Below are 15999 nucleotides of genomic sequence, written 5' to 3'. Positions count from 1 at the left end.
TTTTAAAAACACAGCAAGCAAGGGTTACTCCAAGCGGAGTCTCCCTTTTTTCCAAAAATTGGGCCACACAGACACCCACCCCATCAGTGGCAGCACTTGGGCCCTAGTTGCAAACAGGATGTTTTGATTTGCATCAAGCACATTCAAAAATACGCCATAATTAACCGTCCCCAGGATGACACCGGGGTAGGTAGCAAAGTCTTTCCTGATCCCAGCTCTGTTCATCTTGGCTTCTTTTAAAAACACAGCAAGCAAGGGTTACTCCAAGCGGAGTCTCCCTTTTTTCCAAAAATTGGGCCACACAGACACCCACCCCATCAGTGGCAGCACTTGGGCCCTAGTTGCAAACAGGATGTTTTGATTTGCATCAAGCACATTCAAAAATACGCCATTCTTATCCGTCCCCAGGATGACACCGGGGTAGGTAGATAAAGTCTTTGCTGACCCATGACTTGTTCATCTTGGCTTCTTTTAAAAACACAGCAAGCAAGGGTTACTCCAAGCGGAGTCTCCCTTTTTTCCAAAAATTGGGCCACACAGACACCCACCCCATCAGTGGCAGCACTTGGGCCCTAGTTGCAAACAGAATGTTTTGATTTGCATCAAGCACATTCCAAAATTCGCCATAATTAACCGTCCCCAGGATGACACCGGGGTAGGTAGCAAAGTCTTTCCTGATCCCAGCTCTGTTCATCTTGGCTTCTTTTAAAAACACAGCAAGCAAGGGTTACTCCAAGCGGAGTCTCCCTTTTTTCCAAAAATTGGGCCACACAGACACCCACCCCATCAGTGGCAGCACTTGGGCCCTAGTTGCAAACAGGATGTTTTGATTTGCATCAAGCACATTCAAAAATACGCCATAATTAACCGTCCCCAGGATGACACCGGGGTAGGTAGCAAAGTCTTTCCTGATCCCAGCTCTGTTCATCTTGGCTTCTTTTAAAAACACAGCAAGCAAGGGTTACTCCAAGCGGAGTCTCCCTTTTTTCCAAAAATTGGGCCACACAGACACCCACCCCATCAGTGGCAGCACTTGGGCCCTAGTTGCAAACAGGATGTTTTGATTTGCATCAAGCACATTCAAAAATACGCCATAATTAACCGTCCCCAGGATGACACCGGGGTAGGTAGCAAAGTCTTTCCTGATCCCAGCTCTGTTCATCTTGGCTTCTTTTAAAAACACAGCAAGCAAGGGTTACTCCAAGCGGAGTCTCCCTTTTTTCCAAAAATTGGGCCCCACACACACCCACCCCTTCAGTGGCAGCAGTTGTGCCCCAGTTGTACACTTCACAGCTACATTTGCATCAAGCACATTCAAAAATACGCTATTCTTAACCGTCCCCAGGATGACACCGGGGTAGGTAGCAAAGTCTTTCCTGATCCCAGCTCTGTTCATCTTGGCTTCTTTTAAAAACACAGCAAGCAAGGGTTACTCCAAGCGGAGTCTCCCTTTTTTCCAAAAATTGGGCCACACAGACACCCACCCCATCAGTGGCAGCACTTGGGCCCTAGTTGCAAACAGGATGTTTTGATTTGCATCAAGCACATTCAAAAATACGCCATAATTAACCGTCCCCAGGATGACACCGGGGTAGGTAGCAAAGTCTTTCCTGATCCCAGCTCTGTTCATCTTGGCTTCTTTTAAAAACACAGCAAGCAAGGGTTACTCCAAGCGGAGTCTCCCTTTTTTCCAAAAATTGGGCCACACAGACACCCACCCCATCAGTGGCAGCACTTGGGCCCTAGTTGCAAACAGGATGTTTTGATTTGCATCAAGCACATTAAAAAATACGCCATAATTAACCGTCCCCAGGATGACACCGGGGTAGGTAGCAAAGTCTTTCCTGATCCCAGCTCTGTTCATCTTGGCTTCTTTTAAAAACACAGCAAGCAAGGGTTACTCCAAGCGGAGTCTCCCTTTTTTCCAAAAATTGGGCCCCACACACACCCACCCCTTCAGTGGCAGCAGTTGTGCCCCAGTTGTACACTTCACAGCTACATTTGCATCAAGCACATTCAAAAATACGCTATTCTTAACCGTCCCCAGGATGACACCGGGGTAGGTAGCAAAGTCTTTCCTGATCCCAGCTCTGTTCATCTTGGCTTCTTTTAAAAACACAGCAAGCAAGGGTTACTCCAAGCGGAGTCTCCCTTTTTTCCAAAAATTGGGCCACACAGACACCCACCCCATCAGTGGCAGCACTTGGGCCCTAGTTGCAAACAGGATGTTTTGATTTGCATCAAGCACATTCAAAAATACGCCATAATTAACCGTCCCCAGGATGACACCGGGGTAGGTAGCAAAGTCTTTCCTGATCCCAGCTCTGTTCATCTTGGCTTCTTTTAAAAACACAGCAAGCAAGGGTTACTCCAAGCGGAGTCTCCCTTTTTTCCAAAAATTGGGCCCCACACACACCCACCCCTTCAGTGGCAGCAGTTGTGCCCCAGTTGTACACTTCACAGCTACATTTGCATCAAGCACATTCAAAAATACGCTATTCTTAACCGTCCCCAGGATGACACCGGGGTAGGTATGTCCAGGAGTAGAGATGAGCGAACCGGTCCCGGTTCGGCTCGAGGTCGGTTCGCCGAACGGAGCTCCCGTTCGAGTTCGGCTCGTCGAACGTTCGACGAACCGAACTCGAGCCAATAGGAAACAATGGCAGGCAATCACAAACACAGTAAAACACCTAGAAAACACCCTCAAAGGTGTCCAAAAGGTGACAAACAACTCACAACACAACACAAACACATGGGAAAGTGACAAGGACATATACTCATGCGAAAACAAAACAGCTGGACAAGGAAAAAGAGGAGGACACACAGATATAGGCATGGCACGCCATTCTAAAATCATGTAAAACACCGCAAGGTGACTCCAAGAGGAGTCTCCCTTTTTTCCAAAAATTGGGCCCCACACACACCCACCCCTTCAGTGGCAGCAGTTGTGCCCCAGTTGTACACTTCACAGCTACATTTGCATCAAGCACATTCAAAAATACGCTATTCTTAACCGTCCCCAGGATGACACCGGGGTAGGTAGCAAAGTCTTTCCTGATCCCAGCTCTGTTCATCTTGGCTTATTTTAAAAACACAGCAAGCAAGGGTTACTCCAAGCGGAGTCTCCCTTTTTTCCAAAAATTGGGCCACACAGACACCCACCCCATCAGTGGCAGCACTTGGGCCCTAGTTGCAAACAGGATGTTTTGATTTGCATCAAGCAAAATCAAAAATACGCCATAATTAACCGTCCCCAGGATGACACCGGGGTAGGTAGCAAAGTCTTTCCTGATCCCAGCTCTGTTCATCTTGGCTTCTTTTAAAAACACAGCAAGCAAGGGTTACTCCAAGCGGAGTCTCCCTTTTTTCCAAAAATTGGGCCACACAGACACCCACCCCATCAGTACTTTACCCTCCACACCAGTCCCAAGCTGGAAGCACTGCAGCACTGCCTCGGCGAAGCGGCAACAGGCTGTGCTGCAGCTAATCTGCATAGGTGACAAACCCCACAATGCAGAAGAGGTGTGGACAGCTCTAAAACAGCATGCAGATCACTGGCTCACACCTCTGAACCTAAAGCCAGGAAAGGTTGTGTGTGACAATGGCCGGAACCTGGTGGCGGCTTTGAGGCGAGGCCAGCTGACACATGTTCCATGCGTGGCCCATGTGCTCAACCTCGTGGTTCAGCGGTTTCTAAACTCATACCCAGAGCTGTCTGATCTGCTGGTAAAAGTTCGCCGCCTGTCTGCACATTTTCGAAAGTCACCTACTGCTTCAGCCGGCCTTGCCGGCTTTCAGCGTCATTTGCATCTTCCGGCTCACAGACTGGTGTGTGATGTCCCCACGCATTGCTGATATGTGCCCGTTCAAGTGTCTCGGGAATTTTCAACAGATCCGTCCGAAGGTGGATGGCCCCTTATTATGTCACGAGGATGGGTCCTTTTTATCGAGATACCAATTTGTGAGTGTTTTTAGGGCATGTTTGAAGTCGTTGGGGTTAGATCCGAAGTCTTTCGGATTGGGGCAGCGAAGGAGGCCTCTATATGCGGCCTACCGGAGGAGACAGTTAAGCAGATTGGTAGGTGGAAGTCGCAGCGCTTTAAGTCGTATGTACGTCCCCAGGTGGTTGTTGGCAATTGAGGGGAAAAGGGGGGGGTATTAGGGTAGCAATGGGGGGGGTGAGAGTGTGTGTTTTTTGTCAATTTGGTTTGGTGAGGCAATAAAATGGTGTCGTCTGTACATTTTGTATTGCAGAAGCACCCCCCCTTCCTTCCCTGGTCTGGATCCTTGGCCACTCTTATGTGTATTGGGGAGCCCGACGAGCGGACGCGAGATGGAACGGGAGACAGCTAGGTTTTGAGAAGGACCTGGCTCTCGTGCGATGGCTCGGTGTTCGGGGGTTAGGGTGGAACAGGGTGTTGCAGGAGGTGCATAGATACGCCCGGTTGGACAGACCTCCTGACATCTTAGTGTTGCATGCCGGGGGGAATGATTTGGGTGGGCGTCCTTTTCGAATCTTGATAACGGACATCAAACATGATTTGTTACGGTTATGGGTGTCGTTTCCAGGTCTAACGATAGTCTGGTCGGAGATAGTAGCGAGAAAGAGTTGGCAGAAAGCGCGGTCAGTTGACAGGTTGAACAAGGCGCGGGCGAAGGTTAATAGGGCGATCTCGAAGTTTGTTAGTCGGAACGGGGGTATAGCAATACGGCATGTTGAGTTGGAAAGGACGGAAGAGGAATTTTGGTTGGCTGACGGGGTACACCTTAATGCGGTGGGAACTGACTTATGGGCTCTTGGCTTGCAGGGAGGTATTGAGAGGGCCCTTTGCTTGCGGGGGGTCTCAGGCACTTGAAGGGTTTCAAGGTGCCTTCGTTGTGGTGTTGTTTATTGGTGGGTCCTTGAAGTTGGTTTAAAATTGGTTCGGGGATTCATCCGGGTATGGATCCCCTCATTGGCAGAATTGATGGTCCCCTAGTGATTTTGGGGGGGAACCCCGACGGGGTATGTCGGGGCCCCTGGGGGTGTGGTTGGGGTTGACGGAGGATTAACCCTAACCATTTGGTGCTACTGAGTCAGTGTGGGTAACGGCTGGGAGCAAGTTGAGGTTTTTTATTGCTCGGTTATGGGAATCACCAGGGTTTTGGTAGCTTCAAGGACCTTACCACATTGCAAATTTTATTGGTTATGTATTCTTGTTAATAAAATGGCTGCTATGGCCAAAATTATCCAAAGATAAATTTGTGTCTGTGTAATTACTTTTAAATAAGAAATGGGAATGGAGGTGTGGGGTATGAAAGGAAGACCGGAGTCAACAATTCCAGGGTCAAGCATGTTTATTTGCGTAAGCTTCGTTCCAGGGTAGAAAGGGTAAGAGTGCCTTTCAGAATTCGAAGTGGTCGGACTGTACGGACCACCAAGAACTGCAGGAGAGCTTGAACATCTTCCCATGGATGTGCGACATCCTCCCTCATCAGTTACGTAGGTAAGCAGGTTCTCAGCATTGCAGCCCATTTGTTGTCTTAAGTTAGTTAAGCGGGGTTAACTAACCTGTCAGTTCAGCCTCAGGTCTAAAGCAGAGGCCTGGACTCCACTCCTTACTCCTCACTCCACAACTCTCCTTAAAAACAACTGACTCCTTTTTCCTGCCCCGGGGTCTCCAGACCCTTAGGTGGGCGTTTCCTTCCGTCTGGTCCTGCCCACTGGTGTGCCTGTCTTTCCCTGGGGGAGGTGACTAGGGTTTTCTGGTTGGCTTTGTGTGACTTAGGTGAGGGAAGTTGTTATGCGGGGGCCTATGTGTGACTACCTGCAGTGTCAGGGCGTCACATATGTATGTGTGTATGTCTGCTAAAGGAATCCGCACCGTCATATTTACAAACACAAAATTTTGACTCTATGCACAGAAGAGAGTCATGCTATTTACATGATTTGTGTTTTTTTACCTTTTAAAACTATCATTAAATGTTAAGTTTTAGTTAGGGATTTATGCTTCTGTCTGTCTCTCTCCCAGTCTCTGTCATCTGTCTGTCTCTGTGTGTCTCTATCTCTATCCATGTCTCTCTGTCTCTCTATCTCTGTCTGTCTCTCTGTGTCTGTCTGTCTTTCTCTCTTTGTGGCTGTCTGTTTCTATGTCTGTCTGTCTCTTTTCCAGGTCTGTCTCTTTTCCAGGTCTGTCTCTTTCCCTGTCTGTCTGTCTCTTCCCCTGTCTGTCTCTTCCCCTGTCTGTCTCTTCCCCTGTCTGTCTCTGTATTTCTTTGTCTGTCTCTGTCTGTCTCTTCCCCTGTCTGTCTCTTTCCCTGTCTCTCTCTGCCTGTCTCTCTTTGTCTCTCTCTGTCTGACTCATTCCCCGTTTGTCTCTTTCCCTGTCTATCTCTGTATTTCTTTGTCTGTCTCTATCTGTCTGTCTCTCTCTGTCTGTCTCTTCCCCTGTCTGTCTGTTTCCCTGTCGGTCTGCCTTTTCTCCTGCCTGTCTCTGTATGTTTGTCTTTGTCTGTTTCCCTATCTGCCTCTGTCTCTTTCTCTGTCTCTGTCTGTCTGCCTTTTTTCCCTGTCTATCTCTGTCTGTCTCTTTCCCTGTCTGCCTCTGTCTGTTTGTCTCTGTCTCTTTCCCTGTCTGTCTATGCCTATCTGTCTCTGTCTGTTTGTCTCTCAGTCTGTGTCTGTCTCTCTCTATCTGTCTCCCCACTGACATCATATTATCTCACACATAAGCTTCTTATACTATGAATGTCCTTTGTTCCTATAGCAACCAATCACAGCTGCTATTAATAACTTGCAGCTCCCACCTCCATTCAGTTTAATGGAGGCAGGTTTTTTGGAGAGTAACTGTAAAGGTTAAATATTCCTGTTAAAACATAGTCTACAACGTTCCCTGAGTCACATGAGGTGTCTGCAAAATTTTGTGTTTGTAAATATGACGGTGCGGATTCCTTTAGCAGACATACACACATACATATGTGACGCCCTGACACTGCAGATAGTCACACATAGGCCCCCGCATAACAACTTCCCTCACCTAAGTCACACAAAGCCAACCAGAAAACCCTAGTCACCTCCCCTAGGGAAAGACAGGCACACCAGTGGGCAGGACCAGACGGAAGGAAACGCCCACCTAGGGGTCTGGAGACCCCGGGGCAGGAAAAAGGAGTCAGTTGTTTTTAAGGAGAGTTGTGGAGTGAGGAGTAAGGAGTGGAGTCCAGGCCTCTGCTTTAGACCTGAGGCTGAACTGACAGGTTAGTTAACCCCGCTTAACTAACTTAAGACAACAAATGGGCTGCAATGCTGAGAACCTGCTTACCTACGTAACTGATGAGGGAGGATGTCGCAAATCCATGGGAAGATGTTCAAGCTCTCCTGCAGTTCTTGGTGGTCCGTACAGTCTGATCACTTCGAATTCTGAAAGGCACTCTTACCCTTTCTACCCTGGAACGAAGCTTACGCAAATAAACATGCTTGACCCTGGAATTGTTGACTCCGGTCTTCCTTTCATACCCCACACCTCCATTCCCATTTCTTATTTAAAAGTAATTACACAGACACAAATTTATCTTTGGATAATTTTGGCCATAGCAGCCATTTTATTAACAAGAATACATAACCAATTAAATTTGCAATGTGGTAAGGTCCTTGAAGCTACCAAAACCCTGGTGATTCCCATAACCGAGCAATAAAAAACCTCAACTTGCTCCCAGCCGTTACCCACACTGGCTCAGGAGCACCAAATTATAAGGGTTAATCCTCCGTCAACCCCAACCACACCCCCAGGGGCCCCGACATACCCCGTCGGGGTTCCCCCCCAAAATCACCAGGGGACCATCAATTCTGCCAATGAGGGGATCCATACCCGGATGAATCCCCGAACCAATTTTAAACCAACTTCAAGGACCCACCAATAAACAACACCACAACGAAGGCACCTTGAAACCCTTCAAGTGCCTGAGACCCCCCGCAAGCAAAGGGCCCTCTCAATACCTCCCTGCAAGCCAAGAGCCCATAAGTCAGTTCCCACCGCATTAAGGTGTACCCCGTCAGCCAACCAAAATTCCTCTTCCGTCCTTTCCAACTCAACATGCCGTATTGCTATACCCCCGTTCCGACTAACAAACTTCGAGATCGCCCTATTAACCTTCGCCCGCGCCTTGTTCAACCTGTCAACTGACCGCGCTTTCTGCCAACTCTTTCTCGCTACTATCTCTGACCAGACTATCGTTAGACCTGGAAACGACGCCCATAACCGTAACAAATCATGTTTGATGTCCTTTATCAAGATTCGAAAAGGACGCCCACCCAAATCATTCCCCCCGGCATGCAACACTAAGATGTCAGGAGGTCTGTCCAACCGGGCGTATCTATGCACCTCCTGCACCCTAACCCCCGAACACCGAGCCATCGCACGAGAGCCAGGTCCTTCTCAAAACCTAGCTGTCTCCAGTTCCATCTCGCGTCCGCTCGTCGGGCTCCCCAATACACATAAGAGTGGCCAAGGATCCAGACCAGGGAAGGAAGGGGGGGTGCTTCTGCAATACAAAATGTACAGACGACACCATTTTATTGCCTCACCAAACCAAATTGACAAAAAACACACACTCTCACCCCCCCCATTGCTACCCTAATACCCTAATACCCCCCCCCTTTTCCCCTCAATTGCCAACAACCACCTGGGGACGTACATACGACTTAAAGCGCTGCGACTTCCACCTACCAATCTGCTTAACTGTCTCCTCCGGTAGGCCGCATATAGAGGCCTCCGTCGCTGCCCCAATCCGAAAGACTTCGGATCTAACCCCAACGACTTCAAACATGCCCTAAAAACACTCACAAATTGGTATCTCGATAAAAAGATATATGTAATAAGGGGCCATCCACCTTCGGACGGATCTGTTGAAAATTCCCGAGACACTTGAACGGGCACATATCAGATGCCACAACCATCCCCAAACGGACTAGTCTACCCACACCTCTCTGATCAGTTTTCGATTTCCTAATCCAAAATTCAACTCCGTTTTCCACTGACATAATGTCACCCCAATCCAAGCCCCCGGGGAACGCCTTACTGGGCGATACCAACTCCCCAACCCGCAGGGCTCCAAAAAACGCCAAAGAAAAGGCTAACTTAAACAAACTCACCTCAAACGGAGATAGACAAACCCCCCACAACGCCCTACCCAGCCGGGTAGGGACCCAGCCCAGCCCAGCTGGGACCCAGTTTGAGCGAGGAATGGAACAAGTCCTTCCCACACCAAGGTTTGCAGGCCCTACCTCAGTCAGGGTTTCACCCACACTCTACAGCTCCGGAATGTCATGCTCTTCAGCCTCCTCCTCCTCCTGCGCATCCTCATCCACTTTACCCTCCACACCAGTCCCAAGCTGGAAGCACTGCAGCACTGCCTCGGCGAAGCGGCAACAGGCTGTGCTGCAGCTAATCTGCATAGGTGACAAACTCCACAATGCAGAAGAGGTGTGGACAGCTCTAAAACAGCATGCAGATCACTGGCTCACACCTCTGAACCTAAAGCCAGGAAAGGTTGTGTGTGACAATGGCCGGAACCTGGTGGCGGCTTTGAGGCGAGGCCAGCTGACACATGTTCCATGCGTGGCCCATGTGCTCAACCTCGTGGTTCAGCGGTTTCTAAACTCATACCCAGAGCTGTCTGATCTGCTGGTAAAAGTTCGCCGCCTGTCTGCACATTTTCGAAAGTCACCTACTGCTTCAGCCGGCCTTGCCGGCTTTCAGCGTCATTTGCATCTTCCGGCTCACAGACTGGTGTGTGATGTCCCCACGCATTGGAATTCAACTCTGCACATGTTGATCAGGATATGTGAGCAGAAGAGGGCAGTTGTTGAGTACCTGCATCACCTAAGCCATCGGGAAATGGGTCAAACTCCACACATAACACCTGAGGAGTGGAGATGGATGTCCGACCTATGTACCATCCTCCAAAACTTTGAGGACTCCACCAAGATGGTGAGCGGCGATGACGCCATTATTAGCGTCACCATACCGCTTCTCTGCCTTCTAAAACGGTCTCTGCTCAAAACCAAACATGATGCATTGCAGGCGGAACACGATGAGTTGGAGCAAGAAACAGTAGTGGGTGTGGGTGATAACACACAGCCCAGCCTCGTCTCATCACAACGTGCAGTGGAGGACTATGACGAGGAGGAAGATGAAGACATGGAGCAACTCTCCGACCAAATTGAGGATATGACATGCATACCAGTCATATGCTCAGTTCAGCGTGGCTGGCCAGAGGACAGGGTAGATGAGGAGGAGGAGGAGGAGAAGGAGGAGGACAGCATGTTCAGTCATCGTGTTGGTCTGGATATTGAAGTGATGGCTGTTAAGAGTCTGGCGCACATGGATGACTTTATGGTAAGCTGCCTGTCTCGTGACCCTCGCGTTAAGAACATCTTGGCCGACAATCATTACTGGTTGGTAACACTGTTAGACCCACGCTACAAGGAGAACTTTATGTCTCTTATTCCCGAGGCGGAGAGGTCAGCCAAAATGCAGCAGTTCTGGAAGGCCATAGTCACGGAAGTAGGCAAAGCATTCCCTTCACAAAACGCTAGCATCATAATTGTAACACTATTAGTTAAAAGAAAGGGATAAACTGTAAAAAAAACAAAATAAGGCATAACTTTTTTTTAACATCAATTTTTTTTTTTTAGATTTAACCAAAGAATGTGCACATTTGTTATAATAAACAAGTGAAAAATGTTGAAAATCAGTCATCCAAAGGTGTGTGAAAAAAAAATATATATATGGTACCAATAAAAATGTCACTTTGTCCTGCAAAGAATGCAGCCCCCCACATTATTTTTTTCCTCTGTGCGGCCCATACACCCAGCCGAGTTTGAGACCCCCTGCCTTACACTATATAGATATCATGTTCATTCCCCATCTATCTTGCTCAGGAGAGCATCTCCCTCCCCCGGCACCAAGAGCAGCTCATACTGAATTGTTACAATGACTACATTGACACCCCCATACTTTGCACTGACGAGGGGCAAGCACCCCGAAACACCGTGTCTGCAAATTGGGATTCTGATCTGGCTTATATATCCTGAGTCATATTGCAATGGATTGTTGAAAATCCACTTGTGACTTTTAGGATCGCTACTTCCAATAGGTGGCGCTGTGCTAGAGTTTGTCTCCTTTACTGGAGAGACAATTTGTACATTGACTAGTAACACTGCACACAGAAATGCACCTTAATATTCCACTGTTAACCCTTTCCTCCCAGCAGTAACACACAACTCCTCACCTTGATATCATGGTGATTTATGGTCAGAATGACTTCAATGCGATCAGTGATTTCTATTCTAGCTCTGCTCACATAGATTTTATATCCACACTCAACTATAGGCCGTTCTTCATATTTTGGGGGTTTTTAGTCAGATATACTAGTTTGTGCCTGTATAGTATTGGTGTAGATGGGAGTGTAGGGCATGGGTTACATGGCACTGTGGTGGGATACTGATGGGAGGTATTGGTGCTGTGTTTGAGGCTTCTACTGGGTATTTTCCTACAAATACTGGAACAGCTCACTGCTTAGAATGATCCTTCCCAGCTCTATAATATATTATATATACCCCACAATGCAGGCTCACACACACATTTGTCTCAAGTGTGTTGTAGGGACACAGATACAGTCTTGGTCATGTGACTAAAGGCTACTTTACACACTGCGATATCGGTCCTGATATCGCTAGTGTGGGTACCCGCCCCCATCTGTTGCGCGACACGGGCAAATTGCTGCCCATGCTGCACAACACCGAACAGAACCAGTCACACATACTTACCTGCCCGGCGACGTCGCTGTGACCGGCGAACCGCCTCCTTTCTAAGGGGGCGGTTCGTGCGGCGTCACAGCAACGTCACTGAGCGACCGCCCAATAGCAGTGGAGGGGCGGAGATGAGTGGCCGGAACATCCCGCCCACCTCCTTCCTTCCTCATAGCGGCTTTGAGGCAGGTAAGGAGAGGTTCCTCGTTTCTGCGGTGTCACACGGAGCAATGTGTGCTGCCGCAGGAGCGACGAACTACATCGTTACTGCTGCAGTAACGATAATCGAGAATGGAGACCCATGTCACCGATGAGCGATTTTGCACGTTTTTGCAACGATGCAAAATCGCTCATCGGTGTCACACGCAGCAACATCGCTAATGCGGCCGGATGTGCGTCACAAATTCCGTGACCCCAACGACTCCGCATTAGCGATGTCGCAGCGTGTAAAGCCCCCTTTAGTGGGAGTGGTGTACAGGGTCTTAGCAGTAAAGAGTATTCCATATTTCTGCCAGATACCCACAGAGATATTGAAATCTGAAAAAAGAGACTTCTGCTCATTGAAGGTAAGAACTGCTCACATAGCGTTCAACTCCACAGCAAACGTGTGCTCTAGCACTGGCATCTCAGCAGGGATATTCCCCTACTACACATGTGTGTCTGGGTCGCTGTGACAGTTTACAGGACATAACTCAGGGCACCTAGACAGAAGGCAGAGGGACTACTTTCTATTTCTGGTGTAGAGCTTAGTACAATATATATATATATACTATTACATGTGACACATGTACCTTGTATTACCATTATTCGCTGTATATGAACCCCTTTTCTCCGGGCATTATTTGTCTATAGCATTTTTCACGAACCTGAGGCAACTGAGAACCCTTCAGTGAAGGAATTCCACTAACCCTCACAATACCAACCAGGGGCCTCCCTGCAGTAACTCAGGTAGTTGTACCCATTCTCTTTCCGCATTCTATGTGTTCTTCTTCTTTCTTCTTTTTTTTCTTTTTTCTTCTTTTTATTTCTATCATGTAGTTCAGGGGTTTATAGATATATGTCCTGCATCTCATATTTCCTTTAGTGGTGCTTCTTACCCATTCTCATATCATTTACCCTAGTATTTCATGATCCTGAGGCGACTGAGAACCCTTTAATAAAGGAATCCTTTTTCACTTGAATTGTCAAGTGATACTTACCAGTGACTATCACGTAATGTTACAGGTAGTTGCATTTTCTTCCTCTTCTTTCTCTCCTTTCTTCTTTGTCACACGGTCCATTGTGTTATAGCCCACGTGTCATGATAACACTTGTACCATCTTTTCATTTAGATTCCACCTACAATTATTTACCGATTCCAGTTCTGAAATAGGCTTTCATCATCTACTCACTAGAATTCTCAAGTGCATAAGGTACTGAGACATATACATGTTCACACCATTATAAAGAACAAAGTATAAACATTGAGGTTTTTCTCACACCCATGTTCCTGTGTTCTTTGATATGATATGTGTTCATTTCCTTCACTATATAGGATTGCAAGTTTTCCATTTGTACCTTAATGGCAATGACGCTATACAATTGAACACATATCATCCTGTTATCCATATAGGTGTGTATTTACCTGCTTGACTATTTTTGGTTGTTTGATCCAGAATGTTTCTCCAGATAGGTCATGTGGAAATTTTCTTTCCTCAGTACAAATGTTTTCACTATGGCTTTGGAAAAATTTTTTGTATGTGCATCATGGTTATTTGACCCATTGTACTCTCAAGTAGCAATATATTGTACTGTTATGTTGTACTATGTACTAATTACGTGTTTATATGGTTTTGTAACCCTTTATGATCTTAGATAACTTTATCCTTGATAAAGACCTAAAAACAAGGTCGAAACGTTGGATGAATTATCCTTTTGCACAAATAAAGAATTTTCAGCATTCCAAGAGTTCTTTTCTTACGTTATTGATCACTATAGTGTGCCAGAGCTATTTCTATTGAATTGACTCTTATTTTTTCTGAGCACCTGCTATATACACAGTGAGCCAGACATATTCAAGTTTCATTCAGAAGGCAGAGGGAAGCCTTAGCAGCTGAGCCTATATCTTGGCTTGTGAGCATTAGAACAGGCCGGCGATTACAGGGTAACATGAAAAATGTCCAGCTTGCATTATGACTAGAACATGACAATATCCTTTTAAGTACTAACCTATGATGCGTTCCTAAGCAGTTGATGTTATATGTTCTACATTTCATTTTCTGCATACTTTACAAGTAGTAGAATTTGCTTTGATATAGGCAACTGGATTTTCACAATGAAAAGGCAAAGGATAACGCCCGAAAAAGACGCCATACATTATGTCAGTGCCATCACTGACAAACCTGGATTGACCATGAAATACATCAATCCCCTTAAAGGTGAGTTAAAACAAGTTTTAACTAAATTGCCTTAATATTGTCATGCATTAGAATGACTGTCTTAGGTAATGATAAATATTTTCTACAGGAAGAGGAGTGTTTGCTGAAACTGAAATCGAAAAAGGGAGTTTTGTTGCAGAATATCGAGGCGAGCTCACGTATGCACTTACGATGGTAGACAACTACTCGAGATTTATGGTTGTGGTACAAGTCAAAGATCTAATGGCCCATACTGCAGCGAAGGTCTTCCAAGCACACTTATGCAGACCTCATGGCTACTCAGAGAGAGTCCTCACAGATCAAGGCACTGCCTTTGAAGCGGAAATCTTCAAGGACTTCTGCAGCTTTTACCGATGCAGGAAGATGCGCACTACACCCTACCATGCTCAAACCAATGGTTATCAACCTGCTCAGGACTTTACCCCATATTCCAGATGTGGCCTTACAAGTGATTTATAGAGGGTTAACAATACGTTGGGATCACCGGATCTAATCTCCCTTTTTATACACCCTAAAATCTTGTTTGCTTTAGAATAAACAATAACATCATAAAGGTATAGCAGTACCGTTTCAAAGTTTCGGTGTCCCAAGCAGCATTCCATCAGCCTCTGGAAGGTTCCTGGCAAATTGCACAGCTCGAAGGGCATGCTTTTGAACTCGCAGAGACCCATCGGGGTGGCAAAGGCGGTCTTCTCCCGGTCTGCCTCAGCAACGGACACTTGCCAATAGCGACTAGTGAGATCAAGGGTAGAAAAATAATTTGCAGTTCTCAATGCAGCTAGCTATTCCTCAATACAGGGGAGTGGTGCTGTCCTTCTTCTTTAACAGGACCAACGGAGCTGCCCAGAGGCTACAACTGTCACGGATAACCCCAGCCTCCTTCATGTTGCTCAACATGTCCTTGGTACACTGGTAATGTGCAGGTAGTTTTGGCTTATATCTCTCTTTGATGGGTGGGTGTGCACTTGTGGGGATGTAGTGTTTGACCCCTTTTATTCTTCAAAAGTCTAGCGGATGTTTGCTGAAGACTTGCTCGTATTCTTGCACTAGCCTGTAGACCCCCTTCTTGTGATGTGAAGGTGTGGAGTCAGTGCCTACGTGTAATTCCTTACACCACTCCTCTGGCTGACTTGGTGAGCTGTCACTGAATGGGTGGGCTGAAGCAATGGTGGATGCTGCTGTTTGGATAGCATGTGTATCTACTGAGAACAGCTTATCAATGGTGGCAAATCGGAGCAGCTTAATCTCTTGCTCTCCGCAGTTCAACACTCTCATGGGCACTCTTCCCTTCCATATTAATGAATAAAACTATGATGTAAATAGCATATAGATACCCCACAAATGCAGATAAAAGTAGGTTATGGGAAAAGGGGGAAGAGAGAAACAGGAAAATAGTGGAATAAAGTATACCTTCCAGGTGGGAGAGGAAATGGCAGCACAGCCAGTGGAGGTGAAGCAAGGGGAGCCTGCAACTAAAGAGTTGAGAGCGTTATCACATGGTGACTGAGCCTGATTGTAACGGGAGCATAGAGGTGCCGATCCTGTCTTACCTGCGTTGGTGTAGAAGTGGGTGTCCTGTGGTGGAGTCAGCTGTGTGCAGTGGTGGCCGTGGGTTCTTTTATGTGCGACCGTAGTAATAGCTGCGCCCACTTCCTGTATGGGAGTGGAATGCAGTGAGGCTAATGGAACGCACGCCTGCGCATTTGTGTTTAACGTCGCGCATGTGCAGAACGGAGAAAAGGCTGCGCTCACTTCCTAATGAAAGGGAGTGAGACGCAGCTGGGAAGGGAAGGG

The sequence above is a fragment of the Anomaloglossus baeobatrachus genome, unplaced genomic scaffold, assembly GCF_048569485.1.
Source record: "Anomaloglossus baeobatrachus isolate aAnoBae1 unplaced genomic scaffold, aAnoBae1.hap1 Scaffold_231, whole genome shotgun sequence".
Classification (NCBI taxonomy): Eukaryota; Metazoa; Chordata; class Amphibia; order Anura; family Aromobatidae; genus Anomaloglossus; species Anomaloglossus baeobatrachus.
The sequence above is the reverse complement of the archived record's forward strand: the minus strand, read 5'-3'. Positions refer to the sequence as shown.